At 38.6% G+C, this 9261-nt stretch overlaps 1 long non-coding RNA gene across 1 annotated transcript; it reads left to right on the top strand.

Moving 5' to 3' along the window:
- The first annotated feature begins 4153 nt into the window (after window positions 1–4153).
- Window positions 4154–5256, top strand: LOC135491349 (uncharacterized). Its single transcript, XR_010447807.1, has 2 exons — window positions 4154–4417; window positions 5025–5256. It is a non-coding gene; the product is annotated as an uncharacterized LOC135491349 (long non-coding RNA).
- Window positions 5257–9261: the final 4005 nt, after the last annotated feature.

Here is a 9261-nt window from a genome sequence, read left to right as displayed (position 1 = left end):
TTTCAAACTAATGTAGATGACATCCCACAACTCTCCAACTAAGGAAAGTGATATCTGGACATTTTTGGAGAAATGAGAGACCTTTCCAAGAGTGGTACAACTGTGCCAAAAGCGACGAAAGAGGACAAAGTCGACAAAAAGTCATGATTTTGCAGCCAACAGCACCAAGTTCAAAGACCAGCCCTGGCCAGAATAAGCAAGCTATGGAGCTGAAAATTTAGGATGTGATTTAGGAATGTCTTTGCTGCTTAGGGCACAACTTTCAGAATCAAGGCCTAAGCAGTTTCAAAGAAATTACAAAATGAATGGCATCACAACAAGACTTGTAAAAATGAAACCGAACTTAGACCGGGGCTAGGTTGGCTCATATTGGGGTCAAATTAAGTTTTTTTCTCATTATTTTAGCTTGTTTTGACCTTAAATCATCAGCAATGCAATATTCTAAATGAATCAGAGTGATTTGAGCACATTCAAAATTTTCACTTAATTGAGCCAAAATGTAATGTAAATGGAGACAAGACCACCATTAATTTTTAAAGCCTTTTAGCAGTTAAACTGTCAATGTTTGACCGCAAGGCATCAAATACTGCGTGGGGTTGTGAATCTGAAATTTTGAGATGGTCAGGGTACATTTCCTAAGACAGATCCCTGCCTGTTTTACTTTCCTCTGCTTCTTCTCTCTATCCCGCACCAGTTTATTGTATTTTCTAAACTTATTTGAATGTAGCATTCATCTGGCTCAATAAACTGCTTTGAATTTGAAGAAAAAAAATGATATTCCGGACAGTCAGGCAAGTAAATGGTGAAAACTAAACTGGTAGTTGACCACGGAAATTTTTTGATAATCGACAAATTAGACAGACATTGATATTTCCACTCTTTTCAGCCAACTGGCAGAAAAATCTCAAAACACGCCCCCCTATTACCGAATTTGCAAAATTCCAAATTAATTTTTTCATCAAATAATTTCTTTATATCTGTAGACTTGCCACGGCAAATATTTTTTCAATACCTCTCCAAATATGTACTTGAGAGTTAAAAACATGCACTCGTCTAATTGATAGGCCTGGACCCTCCGACCTATGAATATTAATTAGTGGTCATGTCTCAATGAAGGTCGATTTCAGGGGGTTAACATTTTGAGAATTTTTTCAAACTAATGTAGATGACATCCCACAACTCTCCAACCAAGGAAAGTGATATCTGGACATTTTTGGAGAAATGAGAGACCTTTCCAAGAGTGGTACAACTGTGCCAAAAGCGACGAAAGAGGACAAAGTCGACAAAAAGTCATGATTTTGCAGCCAACAGCACCAAGTTCAAAGACCAGCCCTGGCCAGAATAAGCAAGCTATGGAGCTGAAAATTTAGGATGTGATTTAGGAATGTCTTTGCTGTTTAGGGCACAACTTTCAGAATCAAGGCCTAAGCAGTTTCAAAGAAATTACAAAATGAATGGCAACACAACAAGACTTGTAAAAATGAAACCGAACTTAGACCGGGGCTAGGTTGGCTCATATTGCTCAAATTGCTCAAATCACTCTGATTCATTTAGAATATTGCATTGCTGATGATTTAAGGTCAAAACAAGCTAAAATAATGAGAAAAAAACTTAATTTGACCCCAATATGAGCCAACCTAGCCCCGGTCTAAGTTCGGTTTCATTTTTACAAGTCTTGTTGTGTTGCCATTCATTTTGTAATTTCTTTGAAACTGCTTAGGCCTTGATTCTGAAAGTTGTGCCCTAAGCAGCAAAGATATTCCTAAATCACATCCTAAATTTTCAGCTCCATAGCTTGCACAGTTGTACCACTCTCTTGGAAAGGTCTCTCATTTCTCCAAAAATGTCCAGATATCACTTTCCTTAGTTGGAGAGTTGTGGGATGTCATCTACATCAGTTTGAAAAAATTCTCAAAATGTTAACCCCCTGAAATCGACCTTCATTGAGACATGACCACTAATTAATATTCATAGGTCGGAGGGTCCAGGCCTATCAATTAGACGAGTGCATGTTTTTAACTCTCAAGTACATATTTGGAGAGGTCTCTCAAGTACATATTTGGAGAGGTATTGAAAAAATATTTGCCGTGGCAAGTCTACAGATATAAAGAAATTATTTGATGAAAAAATTAATTTGGAATTTTGCAAATTCGGTAATAGGGGGCGTGTTTTGAGATTTTTCTGCCAGTCGGCTGAAAAGAGTGGAAATATCAATGTCTGTCTAATTTGTCGATTATCAAAAAATTTCCGTGGTCAACTACCAGTTTAGTTTTCACCATTTACTTGCCCGACTGTCCGGAATATCATTTTTTTTCTTCAAATTCAAAGCAGTTTATTGAGCCAGATGAATGCTACATTGAAATAGGTTTAGAAAATACAATAAACTGGTGCGGGATAGAGAGAAGAAGCAGAGGAAAGTAAAACAGGCAGGGATCTGTCTTAGGAAATGTACCCTGACCATCTCAAAATTTCAGATTCACAACCCCACGCAGTATTTGATGCCTCGCGGTCAAACATTGACAGTTTAACTGCTAAAAGGCTTTAAAAATTAATGGTGGTCTTGTCTCCATTTACATTACATTTTGGGTCAATTTAGTGAAAAATTTGAATGTGCTCAAATCACTCTGATTCATTTAGAATATTGCATTGCTGATGATTTAAGGTCAAAACAAGCTAAAATAATGAGAAAAAAACTTAATTTGACCCCAATATGAGCCAACCTAGCCCCGGTCTAAGTTCGGTTTCATTTTTACAAGTCTTGTTGTGTTGCCATTCATTTTGTAATTTCTTTGAAACTGCTTAGGCCTTGATTCTGAAAGTTGTGCCCTAAGCAGCAAAGATATTCCTAAATCACATCCTAAATTTTCAGCTCCATAGCTTGCTTATTCTGGCCAGGGCTGGTCTTTGAACTTGGTGCTGTTGGCTGCAAAATCATGACTTTTTGTCGACTTTGTCCTCTTTCGTCGCTTTTGGCACAGTTGTACCACTCTTGGAAAGGTCTCTCATTTCTCCAAAAATGTCCAGATATCACTTTCCTTAGTTGGAGAGTTGTGGGATGTCATCTACCCTAGTTTAAAAAAATTCTCAAAATTTTAACCCCCTGAAATCTACCTTCATTGAGACATGACCACTAATTAATATTCATAGGTCGGAGGGTCCAGGCCTATCAATTAGACGAGTGCATGTTTTTAACTCTCAAGTACATATTTGGAGAGGTATTGAAAAAATATTTGCCGTGGCAAGTCTACAGATATAAAGAAATTATTTGATGAAAAAATTAATTTGGAATTTTGCAAATTCGGTAATAGGGGACGTGTTTTGAGATTTTTCTGCCAGTTGGCTGAAAAGAGTGGAAATATCAATGTTTGTCTAATTTGTCGATTATCAAAAAATTTCCGTGGTCAACTACCAGTTTACTTTTCACCATTTACTTGCCCGACTGTCTGGAATATCTTTTTTTTCTCTTCAAATTCAAAGCAGTTTATTGAGCCAGATGAATGCTACATTCAAATAGGTTACAATAAACTGGTGCGGGATAGAGAGAAGAAGCAGAGGAAAGTAAAACAGGCAGGGATCTGTCTTAGGAAATGTACCCTGACCATCTCAAAATTTCAGATTCACAGCCCCACGCAGTATTTGATGCCTCGCGGTCAAACATTGACAGTTTAACTGCTAAAAGGCTTTAAAAATCAATGGTGGTCTTGTCTCCATTTACATTACATTTTGGGTCAATTTAATGAAAAATTTGAATGTGCTCAAACCACTCTGATTCATTTAGAATATTGCATTGCTGATGATTTAAGGTCAAAACAAGCTAAAATAATGAGAAAATAACTTAATTTGACCCCAATATGAGCCAACCTAGCCCCGGTCTAAGTTCGGTTTCATTTTTAGCTCAGCTGAAAAGCTGAGCTATTCATATGAGTAAATGGTAGAATGAGTGTCCGTCTGTCTGTCTGTCTGTCTGTCTGTCTGTCTGTCCGTTAAACAGGCACGTTTCAAAACTATGGCGGATAGGCGATAGATTTTCCCTCTGAGGCGTTGAGACCCTTCAGGACTCCTGAATAGACCAAATGTGGGTCCGGCAGGATGAGCGGTTTGGCCACTAGGTGGCACCGAGCGAAATTTTCCAAAAACTTTTCCAACAGCTGATTTCTCAGTTGGGGATCATGAATCAAATCTAATTTTATAGAGCAAAGCTTTCTCTTTCATTATCAATAGGCGTAGTTCATGAATTTCTCACCAGGTGGTGTTACTGGCGCAATTTAGTGAGCACCCCCCAAGAAGAGCATTTTAAATTTCGCGCGAGTTATCCCACGTCCAATCACACATGCAGCGAACGTCACGTCTCGAGTCTGCGCAGTTCAGACGTAAGGAGACCATGCTATGGAATAGATCGCGTTCTGTCAATTCAGAGGTAAGTTCTCATTAAATTCACAATTTCATAGGCGATAATATTTGGCTGCTTGTGTTATTGCATGTTGATGACATTAGGGAAGGCTTGGATTGTTTAATTGGATGTGATTAATTTGAAATAGTTCGTCGACGATCGTTGAAAAACGATCTGCGAAATGCAGCTTGGTTGGTCTGAGAAACGATGTCAAAGTCCGGCTTTAAATCATGGATTTCTCAACAAATAACTCTTGTCACATAGCAGAACTAATGTGAATAAACAAGACAATAATAAACATCGTTCTGATATCATCGGGTAAGGTTGCCAATGTACATAAACAGTGTAATTGAGGATCGACGCCAGCGATTTGAAATGTCAACAAACAGTAGGCCCTAAATGCGATATGATACACACTGACACTTGCACACTGTACATAGCACAATGCTTCAATTCAAACGGGGCCGATTCATCACTCTTATCACAATGTATTCCCAATCATATCAATGAACTTCCTTGATCATTCGGCCCTAGCGCCTTATCAGTTGTTGTTGGCCTTGTATTTGATATAAAACTTGGCTAGCTTACCTATTCTATCAAAATTAAAATGTTATCTCCTCATCATGTTTTGCAGGACAGGAATGATCTGCAGCTGCATTTGAACATATTTGGTGACTACATCTCAAAGATGACCAAGAGAGAGGATCGAGCTATGACTTTGCACATCCCATCGACTTCGGTGTTCACCAGTGCAATCATCAGAAGAGCCAGGCAATTCTAGTATTCAAGTATTTCATTCTGTAATACTTACCTCAAAATTTACTAAATAAAGAAAACCGCATGTGGCAGTTGGTTAAAAAAATCAAGTCTATCTGTTTAAAGTTTTTACTTGCTATCATTATTATCAACATTTCAATGGTGGCATTCTGCTAAGGTTTGTTAAGAGTTTCACTTGACTTAAGCAGGGTGTACACTAGTAAAATATTAGCAACATTTTACCAACATTTTACCAACATTTTACCAACATTTTACCAACATTTTACCAACATTTTACCAACATTTTACCAACATTTTACCAACATTTTACCAACAATTTTGCAACAAGCCCTTCAAGGCCCTGTGTTCACTAGCAACAAAATTGCAACAAATTAGCAACATTTTTACAACATGTTGGTAAATTGTTGCAAACTTTTTAGTGGGAACAAAGGGAAATAGGTATTTTGGAGGGAAAATGGATGATTCCAAGGAGAGAAGATGTGTTTTGAGTGCTTCTGCAGCAATTTTAGCTGTCATTGTTGAGAGACGGAAGAGGCGGCGAAATAACCAAAGAGAATATGGACCAGGCCCTGGATCAAAATGAGGGTGGATGATGGGGCATACCACTGCCTGTTAAGGCCGCGTATCCATAGGGTATGCCCTTGTGTAGTGTGGCGTTATGGCGTAACAGCCTTGTGACCTGGCACTATGCCCTGAGTCTCCATTGGATATTCCTTTTTGGTCATGTAGGCCTTTGTAGTCCTCATTTCGCAGCGGTCAATCGCGTTTATCCGCACGCTGTCATTATTTCAGAAGACAATTTCTTATGAATATTGAAAATGAAAATACAAGTAACTTGTATTTTCACTTGCAACATCAAATTGACATGTACATGTATATAAAACCTGACTTTTAAGCAACAAATTACAGGTTCGTGCTTGTTATGATAATCATCAGTTTCGGGGTCCCAGAGTAGTTCCCGTTGATGAACCTCTTGAATTAATTTTGCCTCAGACATTGCTTCCGTGTTGTTCAATGTTCATTGTCCGTGTGGCGCGCCAGGCGGTAAAAAGGGAATGTTGTGCAGGGCACGGAACAGCCTATGGATACGCAGCCTAAAGGAGTTGCGGCTGACTGACAAGCCGTCACACAAAAACTTCTAGAAAAGGTTTCATCACCCTACGAAGCAAGACACTCACTTGAGAGTTGCTATACCTGCTTCTTGTTCAAGTCACATGAACTCCGGTAGATCACATGACGCAAATCCTATTTCTGATTGGCTGAAGAGTTTGCAACATTTTTACAACATGCAACAAAGAATTGCATTGCATTTAATTTGCAACAATTTTACAACATGTTGTAAGACGCGTTTTGCTCTGTACACACTACGCAACAGTTTTGCAACATTTGTTGCAACTGGAAATGTAAAAATGTGTACACAGGCCTTTAGGCAATAATAGAGTTGGGTAGAGCATTTTGTTAATGTTACCCTTTTAGTTAGGGAAACTGGTGCCTTCTGCATTAGGTGGACCCCACTTACTCATCTGTCAGACCGGCCTCACACGTCGGCAGTAGAGTTTAAGGTCCAGTCTGCGAGATTTACCCATTTCTACCCAGCCAAAAGCGGGTGATTGGGCTAGTCTCTCCATGTGATTCAATTCGCATGGATTCTTGTGTCCCGGTGCTGAAAGGATCCCTCCACAAGGGCAGACTACATCCGGTGGCACTGAAGTATGGAAGAAAGACAGAAGACGACCAATTTGCGAAAAGGATCATCATCATCATCATCATGGTAACAGCTGAGGATGAATCATGTTGCTGTGTGTAGAATTGATGGTCCAATATAGGTTAGGTTATCTGTTTGCGCACACATTGCAAGGGTGGAGCTTGCTTGAAGTAGATTGCGCCAGTCTACCGTAATTCACTGTTACACATCCAGAAGCTAATATCCTTAGGCTTTGAGTCCTTAGTTTAGTAGAGTTTGACGAGTAATGTAATATATACGAACAACGCAGCAACAACTCAGCTGAGCGCCAGGCCCTTGGGCCTCTTGTTACAAGTCTTGTTGTGTTGCCATTCATTTTGTAATTTCTTTGAAACTACTTAGGCCTTGATTCTGAAAGTTGTGCCCTAAGCAGCAAAGATATTTCTAAATCACATCCACATTCAGCTCCATAGCTTGCTTATTCTGGCCAGGGCTGGTCTTTGAACTTGGTGCTGTTGGCTGCAAAATCATGACTTTTTGTTGACTTTGTCCTCTTTCGTCGCTTTTGGCACAGTTGTACCACTCTTGGAAAGGTCTCTCATTTCTCCAAAAATATTCAGATATCACTTTCCTTTGTTGGAGAGTTGTGGGATGTCATCTACATTAGTTTGAAAAAATTTTCAAAATGTTAACCCCCTGAAATCTACCTTCATTGAGACATGCCCACTAATTAATATTCATAGGTCGGAGGGTCCAGGCCTATCAATTAGACGAGTGCATGTTTTTAACTCTCAAGTACATATTTGGAGAGGTATTGAAAAAATATTTGCCGTGGCAAGTCTACAGATATAAAGAAATTATTTGATGAAAAAATTAATTTGAAATTTTGCAAATTCGGTTTTGAGATTTTTCTGCCAGTTGGCTGAAAAGAGTGGAAATATCAATGTCTGTCTAATTTGTCGATTATCAAAAAATTTCCGTGGTCAACTACCAGTTTACTTTTCACCATTTACTTGCCCGACTGTCCGGAATATCTTTTTTTTCTTCAAATTCAAAGCAGTTTATTGAGCCAGATGAATGCTACATTCAAATAGGTTTAGAAAATACAATAAACTGGTGCGGGATAGAGAGAAGAAGCTGAGGAAAGTAAAACAGGCAGGGATCTGTCTTAGGAAATGTACCATGACCATCTCAAAATTTCAGATTCACAACCCCACCCAGTATTTGTGGGTCGTGGTCAAACATTGACAGTTTAGCTGCTAAAAGGCTTTAAAAATCAATGGTGGTCTTGTCTCCATTTACATAACATTTTGGGTCAATTTAGTGAAAAATTTGAATGTGCTCAAATCACTCTGATTCATTTAGAATATTGCATTGCTGATGATTTAAGGTCAAAACAAGCTAAAATAATGAGAAAAAAACTTAATTTGACCCCAATATGAGCCAACCTAGCCCCGGTCTAAGTTCGGTTTCATTTTTACAAGTCTTGTTGTGTTGCCATTCATTTTGTAATTTCTTTGAAACTACTTAGGCCTTGATTCTGAAAGTTGTGCCCTAAGCAGCAAAGATATTCCAAAATCACATCCTAAATTTTCAGCTCCATAGCTTGCTTATTCTGGCCAAAGCTTGTCTTTGAACTTGGTGCTGTTGGCTGCAAAATCATGACTTTTTGTCGATTTTGTCCTCTTTCGTCGCTTTTGGCACAGTTGTACCACTCTTGGAAATGTCTCTCGTTTCTCCAAAAATGTCCAGATATCACTTTCCTTAGTTGGAGAGTTGTGGGATGTCATCTACATTAGTTTAAAAAAATTTTCAAAATGTTAACCCCCTGAAATCTACCTTCATTGATACATGACCACTAATTAATATTCATAGGTCGGAGGGTCTAGGCCAATCAATTAGACGAGTGCATGTTTTTAACTCTCAAGTACATATTTGGAGAGGTATTGAAAAAATATTTGCCGTGGCAAGTCTACTGATATACAGAAATTATTTGATGAAAAAATTAATTTGGAATTTTGCAAATTCGGTAATAGGGGGCGTGTTTTGAGATTTTTCTGCCAGTTGGCTGAAAAGAGTGGAAATATCAATGTCTGTCTAATTTGTCGATTATCAAAAAATTTCCGTGGTCAATTACCAGTTTAGTCTTCACCATTTACTTGCCCGACTGTCCGGAATATCATTTTTTTTTTCAAATTCAAAGCAGTTTATTGAGCCAGATGAATGCTACATTCAAATAGGTTTAGAAAATACAATAAACTGGTGCGGGATAGAGAGAAGAAGCTGAGGAAAGTAAAACAGGCAGGGATCTGTCTTAGGAAATGTACCCTGACCATCTCAAAATTTCAGATTCACAACCCCACCCAGTATTTGTGGATCGTGGTCAAACATTGACAGTTTAGCTGCTAAA

The sequence above is a fragment of the Lineus longissimus genome, chromosome 7 (assembly GCF_910592395.1).
Source record: "Lineus longissimus chromosome 7, tnLinLong1.2, whole genome shotgun sequence".
NCBI classification, from domain to species: Eukaryota; Metazoa; Nemertea; class Pilidiophora; order Heteronemertea; family Lineidae; genus Lineus; species Lineus longissimus.
Note: the sequence above shows the minus strand (reverse complement) of the source record. Positions and strands in the feature narration are given on the sequence as shown.